Here is a 12,608-nt window from a genome sequence, read left to right as displayed (position 1 = left end):
ATCTGAAAGAATTACATGCTCCGGTACAGCTGTTCGTAGGCATCTCCTTCAGGAAAAGCTGCACCAACACTTTTCCCCCCACTTTTTTATATTCTTATCATCTTTATCAAGTTGCTTTTGGAGGGAATTGAAATTCTCTTGATGCAGAAAATAAGCCAAAAGGAAAAAAAAAAAATCATACCAAATAGTGGAGTGCTGAATTCGGTGAGGAAGTGGTGCTGCCATCTCCCAGGCAAAGAGGTTTTGTGTTTTGAGCTTTTTGTTTGTTAAACAAAGGAGGCATTGCCTGTGCTTAAGAAATCAACCCTGGCCCTTCTTTAACACTCTACTAACAAATACATATTATTACACTTTTTAATAGATTTTCACTCACTTAAACCCAGGGTATGCATCAGCCACATATAGGCCACCACTGCTCTAACTTTGATTGATTGATTGATTTTATTTTTAGCGTGGTTTTTAATGTGTGTGGGATGGCAGAGGCTGTGCAGCTTGGATGAGCCCCTAGCCCTGCCTCTCTCTCGGTGATCCGTGTGCCCCTGTCCAGGGGGAATGAGGTTTCAGGGGGGTTTTCTGCTGTCAGGAGCTCAGGGTTGGATTTTGTCGTGCTCAGCTGCTCCAGGAGTGGTTTGAGAAACAGAAAAGGCATTTTCCAAGCAGACCCTGAGGGTTTTCAGTCCAAAACAATCACTGGGAGCTCACCCTGTGCCAAGGGCCTGCATCCCCAGGGATGTGCTGCCTTTTGCTGTCTGCCTCTCAGAGGAGAAAGAAACCTCAGCTTGCCCTTGGCTCCCATCACAAAAGCTTTGTGGTCCTCAGGCACAGCTGGGCAGGGATGGAGAGTGGTGAGAGATGGAGCTTTTAGTTTCTGATTTAACCCTGAAGCAACAGCAGGGCTTTCCTGTAGTGGCAACTGCAGAGAGAAGAGGTTTTTTCCCTGTAGGAGTTGCGTGTCCAACAGATTTTTTTCTTGGGTCTGTCTCCTCTGAAGCCACAGAGGATCTGACCAAGGCTTTTCCTACAGCAGCACAGCGTGGATTTTCCTCTGCTTTGCCACTGTTCTTGTATCCCCAGGGCTGCCTCGCCCTGTCCAGCTCAAAAACGGATCATAAAATCCAAACAGAACCATGAAACGGTTTGGAAGAAGAACATGGTTTTGTTTAAAGAACATCTAATTCCAACACCCATTCCATGAGCAGGGACACCTTCCACTAGAGCAGGCTCCTCAGAGCCCCATCCAGCCTGGCCCTGAGCGCTGCCAGGGATGGGCACAGCACGACCCCGTTATGGGAGAGGAGCAGAGGGCACTGTCCCAGCTGGGGCAAAGGAGGGCTGGGAGGCACAGGAGAGTGTGGATGTGTTGCCAGAGCTGCCTGGGGAGGATTATCTCTCCTCATGGAGTGGCCACGCTGGAGGAAAGGGTGCTGTGGGAGGGGGCCCAGCAGAAGATGAGATCACGGGGGATTCGTTCAAAGCTCAGTGTCGGATCCTGTAAATCTGTGGGGTTTTGCATATTTCCATATTTATATATGAAAATTTCCCGAGGTGGCTCAAAGGCAACTGAAATAAAAACAAGGCTGTCAGAGCTTGAGAACCACCAGCAAATCTCTAACAGACCATTTAATACAAATGTATGGGCTCGGAAAACCTCTGAGCTGGTCCCTCGGGGCACTGCAGCTCTGCTGGCTGGGAGGCTGCAGAGTGGAGGGACCTTTCAACCTAGCTCATGTCCCATGGCAGTGGGACATCGGGCTGCTGGCTCTTCCCTTGGGTGCTGTTTTGATGTCTTGTGTGTGCTGTGGTGGTTTGGAAGTGAGCAGGGAGCTGATCTTTGTGGCTGCTTGCTTGTGGTGCCCCAAATCTTGAAGGGATGCTGGTGGCAGGGCTGGAACGGGGCAGAGGAACATTTTACACCCTGCAGGGGCTGTGCTTGTGTTCAGCCTTCCAGGTGGAGACTGACTCCTTCTCCTGGGCCCTTTTCCTTCCTGATCTTCAGTTATCAGCCAGAACAAGAATTCTCCAAACCACTGGTCTGCATCACCTTCGCTGACCTTCTGCTGCTTCATGAGTCCCTTCCCATGGATTAATTTAAAGGAGCATCTCAGAGATTTGTGCTCTGTGCCCAGGCAGGTGGAGGGGCCCTCCAGGTTGGAAAACAAACTCCTTTTAGATTTCCATGTATTTTCGTGCTGGTTTTTGAGTAACTCTAGATGTTGTCCACCAACCCCTTCTGGTCTCCCTGAACAGCCTCAAGTCCCAGTGTTGTGTTTTGTAACTCTCAGGTGTGGCCTGAAGATTTAGAGAATCATGAAATAGTTTGGGTTGGAAGCAACCTTTGAAGTCCAATCCCCTGCCATGGACAGGGCTGCTCAAAGCCTCATCCAGCCTCGTCCTGAATATTCCCAGGGATGGAGTACCCACTGCCTCTCTGGGAGAACTCTGATTTCACCCCCTTTACGGTAAAAATCGTGCACCAAATGTTTCTGGAGGGAAACTCCTGCCTTTCTGATGCAAGGACAAGAACAAGCTCGAGTCCTCAGTAATTTTCCCCCTCTTCAGCCCCAAGGCAGGAGTTGGTGGCCATGGACCCCTTGTTTCAGCTGCAGTCTCTAAATCAAAAGGAAACAATTAGGGAAGGAGGAGAAAGCTGGGACAAAAACAAGCTGTCAAGAAGAAGAAGAAGGTGCTAATGTGTCTGTCATCCCTCTTCCCTCCTGGCCGGCCCCCAGAGGTGGGAGGCGGGCACTCATGTCTGATGGAGAGGAGGGAGCGTGTGGGTGCTCGCCTGCCAGCCTCGGCTGTCTCCAGACATCAGCTCTCCCCTCGTGAAGACTCATCTTGCTCCCAGGCCACTTCCTTCTGCTGTCCCCCAAATTTCTGGCAGGGATTTGCTCCACACGGACAGTTCGATGGCCATGGCCACGACTTCCCTGTACAAGTGCTTCCAGCTCAGGTTTGATCCCCTGCCATTGATTTGTGTCCTAGCAGTGCCCATTTCTCTTCATTACCCACAGACAGGCGTGTGGAATGAGCAGCTCACATGTTGGTGTCCGCAGTTATTAAGTTAAGCAAGACGAATCCCGGTGTCAGCATTTCCCTCTTGGCTTTGCTCAGGCCTTTGCTCCTTCCCCTGCAGGGCTCCTCGTGGTGACTTTGGCACAGGGGGACACTCTTGGCACTCCTGAAAGGTGCTGGGTATTTTCTGCCTGAGAAAATCGCTTCCCAGGTCATTGCTGTCACCTGTTGCTGGGCTGGGGGAAGCAGCAAGGCAAAAATCCAGGGGTGTAAACATCTGGGGAGCTTTGCTTAAAGTTCTCCCCACAGCTGTGGTCTCAAGGGTGGAGCTGTCACCCTCTGTTGCTTTGCTCCACGAGGGACTTTCTCCTGCCTGGTGCCACCAGCGATGGGCATTACTGGAGGCTGGTTTTTAGGCTGGCAGTTAATATTTAGGGGGTTTTTGGAGGCTGGAATTTGCTAGCTTTTAACCAAACTCTGACACTCCTCAGCCTCAGTGGTTCTGCTGCTGGGAAGCCTTGGCTTACATGGAGGAGAGTTTTCCTGGACAAGCTTCCAACAGCTGGGATAAAGGGAGCACCCACCCCAGCCTTCAATAATACTTTTGTCCATCATTTCTGTGCAGGGTGAGTGATTTCTGTGGAAAAAGGGCAATCCCTGCCAGTCACAGTGGTCTGAAATACCCTGTGAGGGTGCAGAGTGGGATCAGCAGTGTTTGCTCCAGAAAAGCAATTCAGTCCCTGGTCTGTTCTGGGCTCCGTGAGGTTTAGGGCAGCTCCATGAGGTTTAGGGCAGCATTTCTCACCTCGCTGTAGGGTTTGTTCCCGAGTCCTGCTGCCTTTCTAAGGGCAGGTTCCTGCCATGCCCTGCAGCGCCCATCCCTCTTTCCCTCTACCTGGCATTAGAGGGCAGTCAAAGGAAACCTTCCTGGTCCTCCTACTCCCCCGGCTCTGCGGGCTGCCAGCCAGCGCCCGCACCCACCCCGGGGGCACAGGGCTCACCTCCAAGCAGGACCCTTTCCTTGCCCTCACCCTCTTGTTTTGGCTTCCTGCCCGTGTTTCACCGGTGAAAACCACTCGTGGTTTTGTGCCTGACATTTGGGATAGAGCATCTGCAACCCCGATGAATCCTGGGCACGATTTCTCCCCTGCCTCGCCCTCCGTCTCCCCCTAATTGACATCCCTGAATCTTGTCTCCGTTTGACAAATCAGGCTACTTACTCTAAGTGATGACATGGATAAATATTGCAGGCATTCCTTCTACGTCTGGGTACCCTGATAATAAAAGCTATCAGAATCTCTTCCCCCTGCCCGTGCATAGCAATTACTACCCAAGGGTTCCCTCCTCCATCACTGGAGCGGGATGTGGAATTGTGTCTGTGACAGCAAGATTTCCCACTTGCACTGGTAGTTTTGGGCCATAAAACTGCCTTTCTTTTTTTAGACAATTCAGCAGCAGTGTGGTGAGACTGTGCAAGCTGTGGGTTCAGAGTGGGGGATCTCACAGGAGCCTTTTTGTTCACGAAATTCCAGGTACCTGTGCCCACTTGGATGGGCATGGGTGTCTGGAGTGGCCACGGTGGGTGCCACTGCGGGTTGAGGGTGTGGTTTTGACTCATGGGTGCTGTCCCTGTGCCTTCCTTGAGCCAGCCCCCATCCAGGCTCTGCTCCTCATCTTCACTGGCACGTTGGTGGCTCTCCTGGGTTGAGGCTGTCAAATTGCAGGGTATTATTTTTAGCCTGGTTTCCCGAGGAAAAGCAGCTTATGTGATTGTACTGTCTGTCAGTGCCTTTCCTCCCACCAGCCTCCCCTTAACAAGTTTTGAACCCCCTGTCAAATTTTCCTGGAGGGATGGAGAGCTCTAAGATGTGACGTTCCTGCACGTTTCCCTGCAAATTAGCAGCTGGGAGGGGACGAGGCTGGGTGGCAGCACCAGGGAAAAGGAGGAGATGCCGGGGAAGGTGCAAGGTGAGAGGCTGGGAACAGTCTCCTCTGAAGGTTTAATATCTCAAACAGAGATATTAAGCGCTCATGCCTTAATTAAAGTTAATTTCTGGGAGAGGCGTTTCATTACTGGAGGTTTCTCCAGCTCAGGCGTGTCCACGCCATCTGCTCGGAGCGGGCGGTGGCAAAGCCCTCGACCCCGCCGGCTGCGAGGACCTGGGAAAAGGGAGCTCCAAGGCCTCTCTTTTCTCCCTCCCTGCCTCTCAGCCTCGGCCATTACTGACAGCAATTTATTAATTTTTTTAAGAGCCAAGTGCTGCTGCTGGCGGGGGAAGGCAGAGTTTCGTCTCCTACAGTTTTCCTCGGTGTGGGTTCTCACAGAGAGGTTGGGGTTGGTTCTTCTCCTTTCTCCAGCTTTTTTTTTTCCCTTAAGCTTTCCTTAAGATTTCATGATTTCTACCCTTTGTGAAAACTGGGTGAAAGTTATTAAATGGTGGCTTGACTGAGATGGTCACGCACCCACCCAGGAGCTCCTGTTCCTTAGGGAGCTGCTCTTAATGAGAGACAGCTCCTATTAATGCTTGCTTACTCTTTAGTCGAGGTCTTTGCTGGGAATGGAATTTTTATGGGAAGTCTTAAACCAAACAATGATGCTAATAAGCTGTAATCAAAACCAGGGAGGGAAAGGACCTGCTTCTTTCTCATCCCACAGTCCTCCCTGAGGTTTCAGAGAGAGGGTTTTTCCTACCAAGGTACCTTTTTTCCCCTTTTTTTTTTTTTTTTAACCAGAAGGTGAGAGCGAAACTCCCAGGATTGGTTTATGGCTTGGGCCTCACTGGGAATGTTGGAGAAAGAAAGGTACAAATCCCTGCTTTGAAGGGCTTGAACCTGAGCCATCTGCATCCCTGGCCAGTGCCCAACATACCAGGTTATTTGTGCTCTGTGAAGCTTTATTTCTCTTATTTTCTTCTTTCTTTCTTTCTTTTATTTCATTGTTGTTTTTTTTTTTTTTTAAACCACTGAAAACTCCATGATGACGCAGAAAAATCTGTGGCCTGGGTAAATAAATGTGTCATTTGAAATGGCTTTTTTCCTTCCCTCTGTGTGAAATCTTGGTTTGGCAAGTTGACATCCTCTGACTAAAAACCATTTTGTCTCAATTTCTGGCCATTCTTGCTCACAGTGAGTGGGTTTTGCCCATAAAGACAGAAGTTGCTGGGTGAAGCTGAGTAATTATCTGTTTAGAGGCCTTTGCTGCTGTCTTCTCTTCCCTCAAGCAGCCACCTGAAGAGGATTATTGTCACATATTTTGATGTAGAACCTGAATCTGTCTCCTGGTTTACTCAGGAGAAATCCAAATGCACTTACAACAAGCCCAGGATTCCTCATGAAATGTTCACCTGCTTAAAGAAGGCTTTAAAACCCTTTATTAAGAAAAAATAGAAAGAAAAGCCGTTTTTCTCACTTTATGAGATGGTGGATATTTTTTTTTCTGTGTGCAATATTTAGATAAAAGGGGCTGAACATCTAATTACATTACCTAAGGAGGCTTAATAATGTTTGCCCAAAGTATCTGGTCGTGAAAATTCACCAGAGTCAATTCAGTTTAATTTCTGTTGAAATCCCTTTGCTTCAAGGGGCTGTCTGAGGGTGGGAAATCCTTGGGTTTGGGTTCCAACAGAGACAATCTTGTGTTTGAAGAGGGCTGGAGAAGACCTGGCTTTGGAGATGCTGCACTGGGGGCATGGAAGACCAATTTATACTCCAGCTGTTCCTCAGCCTTTTGGGTTTCTGAGGTAGCAGTTAATAGGTTTTTTCCTTTCCCTCCTGGAAATATTTTGAGTTGTAGATGCCTTTTTGCCATCAGGGCCCCATGATGTGTTTTAGGACAAGCTCAACCACACAGGTGGGGCTTCTCCACTGACTTTGGCACCCTTTGCCACTGGTCTTTTAAACCCGGCCTGGAATTTCGTCCCGTGGAATGTCATTCCACATCCGTCAGTCTGGTTCTCAGAGGCATCATTTCCTTCCAAATGATGCCAAAACTCCTTGTTTTGCCTTGTTTTGCCTCCAGAGTAGTGAGTTTGATGAGTGTTGGTCCCCCGTTGTTAAGGAAGTGTTGAATGTGAGCGGTGACTGAACAGCCTGCTCAGCAAAATCTCTCCAGGCTGCCTCCTTTTTTGGTATTATCTATTATAATATATTTAATTTTTTTAGGCAAAGCATTTCTTTGATTCATAATTCTTATCGTAATGTTCCCCTCCTACAGTTTAACTAATCATTTGCCCATGTGGCACAATATCAGATGCTTTTCTGAAGTCCAGATGGTCAAGCTCTCTCACAAAAGACAAAGATTGGCTTTTGTCTTGAAAAAAAAAAAAAAGCTGTTATCTCCCAGAAAAATATATTTACCAGGCTCGCCTGACTGAATCCATCTGCGTGAAATCTGGCTGGTTTTACCCATTTTCTTAGATTTTTGCTTTGGGGTTGCTTCTCAAGCAGAGCTGCTGCTCAGACCAACTTGTGGCTGCCCAAACCTCACCCTCCCACCTCAGTCTTAAATATTCCCTCATCCTTAGTCTTGCACCCCCCTTCCCTCCTGCTCCCCGTGGCTAGATTAGTTTAAAATAATCTGTGGAGAAAGGAGTCTCTGGGCAGCCAGGCAGTGGTACTGAAGTGATTATTTCCACCACAGCAAAAGGTTGAAAACTGGTTACAATTATCACTCCTGGTTTTACATGCTAACAGGATTTGCCTTTGGGGGATGAAGTTAACTATTCTGTCACGCAGGTGAGTGTTTTGTTTTGCTCCTCTGAACCAGCCTTTCTCAGGCTGTCAGGGAGAGGAAGATAAAGGATGAGTCCTCCGCCGTGTCCCGCTTTACAAAGCCCCGACCGCGGCTCAAGGCTCGCCTTGGAGAGATTAATTTAGGCTTGTTTCAAGGTCATCTCAGGTGCATCTTATTGTTGAATGCGCTTGCACTGCTGGAGAAGTGTGGATGCTTTTAAAATTCTTCTAGGCTGTGGATCAAGGGGAAGTGGGGGGGGAATAAGCTCTGATGTTTCAAGAAAATATAAATAAAGAGACTCGATCCAGACACTCTGTGTGGTGAAGCTTTCAGGCTGTCACTGCATGGATTCCCAAGCTGAGGGCAAAGAGTTGCTTCAGCCAGAATTTCCACTTAGTTTTTCATTTTGACAGAAAATATCAGGGTAACTGACCTTTTTTTTTTTTTTTTTTTTTTTTTTTTTTTTTTTTTTTTTTGTGTGTTGAGCACATTCTAGTGCGTTCTTGTGACTCCCTGTGAATGTCAGCTCCTCCTGAGCTTTGGGCTTTGGGTGGCAACTGGGTTCCACTGGGCAGAAACTGCCCAAAATGGAACCAAACCAGGGCCTTAAAGGAAAAGTTGCACCAGGGGAGGTTTTGATTGAAAAGATTTCTTCACATAAAGGGTGGTCAGGCATTGGAACAGGCTGCCCAGGGAAGTGGTGGAGTCACCACCCTTGGAAGTGCTGGAAAAAAGTGTGTTTATGGCACTTGAGAACAGGGTGGTGCTGCTGTAAGGTTGAACAAGGCTGATGGCTGTACTGGATGATCTTAGAGGCCTTACCCAGTCTTGGTGATGCTCTGGAAGAGGGAAATCTCAGACTGGTTGTGATTTTGGGGAGGAATGACCATTTTTGCTATAGCAAAGCTTTCAACAGTGATGGGAGATCAAGTGGATACAGCCAGTGAGCAGCACAACAGATGACAATGAGGGATTTTCCCCTCCACTGATAAACTCAGGTCTACTTCCATGCCTGACCTGTGCAAAGTAGGGGGTTGAAGTTTTGCATTGCTCCAGTTTTCTTTGAGAAGATAAAGACCTTGTGATTCCTAAGGAGTTGTTCAGATATTCATTCCTCCCTGAGTCAGGATTCCCTTAAACACCCCTGGGTAACCATCCCTTTAACAGCTGCTGTAAGGGAAGGACCAGAATCTGCTTTTCTGGTGACTTTATGGGGAAGCTGCAGCTTTAGGAGATGATTAGAATGAAACAATTCCCCGGGGAATTAATTGAAAGGGTCAATGTCTGTAGTTAACCAGTTAAAACTGCCTATGGCTACCCACCTGTGTATTTCATGCCAGCAAGATCTCCATCTAAGATGCATTTCTTTGGTGTTTTTTTGGGGGGGGGACACATGGACAATTATGCTATGACATTTATCTCAGGCATAGTTTTGCCTCTCTTCCTCCTTGCTGTTTTATTTTTCCCCCTCCTAGTCAGGTGTAGGTTGGAATAACTTGACTTAATGACACTTTTTCAGCCCTGATTTTGGTGGTGACAGTTATTAACAGTTCCACGATAAGAAACAGGTGTTTCAGCATGGTCCATCAGGCAGAAGAAGAACAATGCCTCCCCAATGTCATTGTTCATGATGTATTCAATGACTGCTGGCTTCTTTTTTTTTTTTTAATGAAGATTTTATTCAACCTCATAGGTAGGATTTACTATTTAGTATGCAGGCTTTGGGCAAGCTAGTGGAGTGGAAAAGCTTTTAATTTCTTTTTAATGCAAACATGGATCTTGCAAGACCTTGTCAAGTGATTGGAATGGGCTCAGGCTCCTGCTTATGTTCTCTCAGCATCACTTGGTGGTCCCCTGCAAGAAAATCCTGAGTATTTCTCATGGGATTTGTGGTTCAAGGGACAGGTCCAAGCCTGAAGGGATCAGGGAGACTCCACACCTGGGATGGTTTGGGCAGAAAAAATCATTAGTATAATAGGGGCATTGCAGCAGCTCCTGGGCTCTGCTGCTGCTTCCCAGGCTTTCCCATGGCTCGGTGGGTGAGGAGCAATGTTCGGGAGCACAAAGCTGTCAAATATCCCCGGTAGTTTTTGCTCTGATGAGGTGTGAACAGGGATCACTGCCCTTGCTGGATTGCTGGTTATTTGCTCTGGGCTGTGAGGGGAGGGCAGCTCTCCCTACAGCTGCACCCCAGGGTGGGCCGTGCAGGTCTCACCTTCCCCTCTGTGTTCTTGGGAAAGATGTGAATATGGGCACAGCAGCCATGCCAGCCTTTTCCCATCCTGTGCCAGAGTTACTCCCAGAAGGAGCTGGCATCTCTGTGGGTCAGTGGGACTGGCTGTCTGCACACTGGGTGGGTGCTGGAGTGGATGTTGTTTGATTCCCTTCAAGGAGAACTTCCTGCATCTCCCCAGGTGGTGGGAAGAGACAGAGCTGTCAGTGCCTGGACTGCAGCCTGAAGGATGCAGCAATGGGCATCTTCTCTTCTTCCTCATCCTCCAGGGATGCTGTGGTCCAGCTTTCCCTGGATTGCAGCGCCTTGCCTGACTGGCCTTGAAAACAGGGCGGGGACACCCGTAGCCCTCACAGCTTTATCTTGTACCACAGCCTATGGATTTGTCCACTGTCTGTTTACTCCCCACTGATTTTTGATATCACAAAGGGATGGATCACTGCAAGGCCCATCAAAGGTGCTCGACAGGTCCCCTTGGCCTCCCGTGCGACCCAGTCCTGCTGCTTGGGTGAAAAAGGAGAAAGAAGGATTAATCTGGCATTTGTTCAGACTTAAATGTTGTTAGATCTCCACAGTCTGCATTCCTCTGGTGACAGGCAACTCTGTGTTACCCATCACGGGGCTTTAACAGCCCCCACAGAGCCATGCTCAGCTAATACATCCCTGCCACAGGCAGGGCTCCCCATTATTACCTTCTTTCCAAAAATAAAAATAATCATAAAAAAAAATCCGCTCTCCTGTGGTGGCTTTTCACAGTAATTTCTCCAAATGAAACAATTAATGAACATTAAACATCCTTTTTCTGGGAAGGCAGCAATCAGGAGAGAAGATGGATTATCCCTTTAAAATCTCCCTGTACATATGAACGTGCACATGGAGCCCCTTCAAGGCTGAGAAGAATTGGAAGTGATGGTTACCAGTATAATATTTAAATGAGCGTTAATTACCATAAACCGTTTGGATTTTAATGTCTCCTTCTGTACAGTATGTAAATCAGGGCTGGAATGGGCTTGTGTGCATGCAGCGGGCCTCGTGGATGAAAGGAATGTTCTCCAGGACTGGCATCTGGCCTCTTGGTTTCAATTCCAGTTCCAGTGGGATGTGGCCACTCTGGGGAGGGTTTCCCCTCTCACCTCCAGGACCAGCTGTGCCCTGAGGATGGATTGTTCTGTCTCACCTCACTCCCTGCCCTGAGGCTTCCCCAGGAGGATGCTGAGATGCCTGAACGACTCAGGTTTGGATCTGCAGGAGGGATGTCTCTGACAGCGTGATATAGCCCTTTTTATTGGGCACTAAGGGGTTTTTATGGGGTTTTCAGCATCCAAACATCGAGCAAGTTGATTCTGTGGTTTTCTGTACCCACATCCCCACCCTTCACTTCCCATCCTCACTCCATCCAGCCTGGCCTGCAACCCTGAGCAGAGGGGAAAGGGACTTTGCACGAAGCTGGTGGAGACCAGTAGAACTTCAGGCACCTCATTACCTGCCCAGCCCCCTTCTTGTCCTTCCTCTTTGCCCCCCTCTCCCTCCGTGGGGACCTTGTTTGCCTTGCAAAGTGGTCTCATTATAAATGCATCAGCCTCTGCCGGTCTCACACGCGCAGCCTTCATTTAGTCCTCCAAGCTCAATTACATCTCAGGATGTCTTGGGGTAATTAAGTAATATTAGAACGTTTTCTTTTCTATTTTTTTCCCCCCTTCCCTAATGCAGCTTTCAAAGCACGAGCCTTGGCTCTCACCCACTGGAGCCCACTTCTCCGAGCCTCTGAGCTCTCCCTAATGCACCTCGCAGTGAAGGCAGGCTAATTACACTTCTGAAGGATGTCATTAGTGTCTGTTCCCGCTGGGTTTGAGGGCTGGGAATGCTCCCTTAGGGGTCTTTCAGCTTCACCGTGCTCAGTGCCACCAGTGAGGGGAGGCAACACTCAGAGGGGAGCTCAGCCAGCAAAGCTGCCTTGCTCTGGGCTTTGGTGTGAGCAATCCTTCTGATGCTTGTGAAGGCTGGCCTGGAACAGAGGCCAGACAGAGCTAAAGAATAAAGCAGGGATTTATCAAAAGGATCACCTCCATGGATCCACCTTGGGCAGCACAAGAGCCCAGCCAGGGCTGCACCCAAGGTGAACCAAAATGGTCACAAAATGCACGACCCATCACGGATCTCTCACTTTGATCAGTTCTGCTCCATTTGCATATTGGAATTGTCCAATTCCAGCTTTAGCCCATGCAGTCCCATCCTGCTTGTTTTTCTCTCTTCAGCCCACGTTGTTTGTGCTCTTGAGATCTGGATCATTTGTCCTTGGTCCCCAGCTGGAGCAGGAATTGTTTTGTCTCCCTGCTCTGTGCAGAGAGCTCACCATCCCATAATATGAAGCCCAGCCCCACACACTAAAGCAGCACAGAATCTGAAAAACATAAAAGCTAAACCCTGAGGCATCACTTCTCCTTGCATGTGTTGCATCCTTCAGCTCATCCTGGTTTACAAATATGAGCTGATTAAGCCTCTCAGAGCTCCTGTGAGATAAGTAATTGCTCCTCTAATGATTGGTATTATATCCACTCTCATCTCCAAGCCTTGGACAGTGCAAAAGGAACAAGGAGGAAAATCCTGAGCATGCAAAAAAGATCAGCG

At 48.5% G+C, this 12,608-nt stretch overlaps 1 long non-coding RNA gene across 7 annotated transcripts in view; it reads left to right on the top strand.

Annotated features, from left to right (window-relative positions):
* The window catches only part of LOC135306205 (uncharacterized), a 139,054-nt gene that overhangs the window by 25,131 nt on the left and 101,315 nt on the right, over window positions 1-12,608 (top strand). The window lies entirely within an intron of this gene.

Source organism: Passer domesticus, chromosome 8, assembly GCF_036417665.1.
Source record: "Passer domesticus isolate bPasDom1 chromosome 8, bPasDom1.hap1, whole genome shotgun sequence".
NCBI classification, from domain to species: Eukaryota; Metazoa; Chordata; class Aves; order Passeriformes; family Passeridae; genus Passer; species Passer domesticus.
The sequence above is the reverse complement of the archived record's forward strand: the minus strand, read 5'-3'. Positions and strand labels throughout refer to the sequence as shown.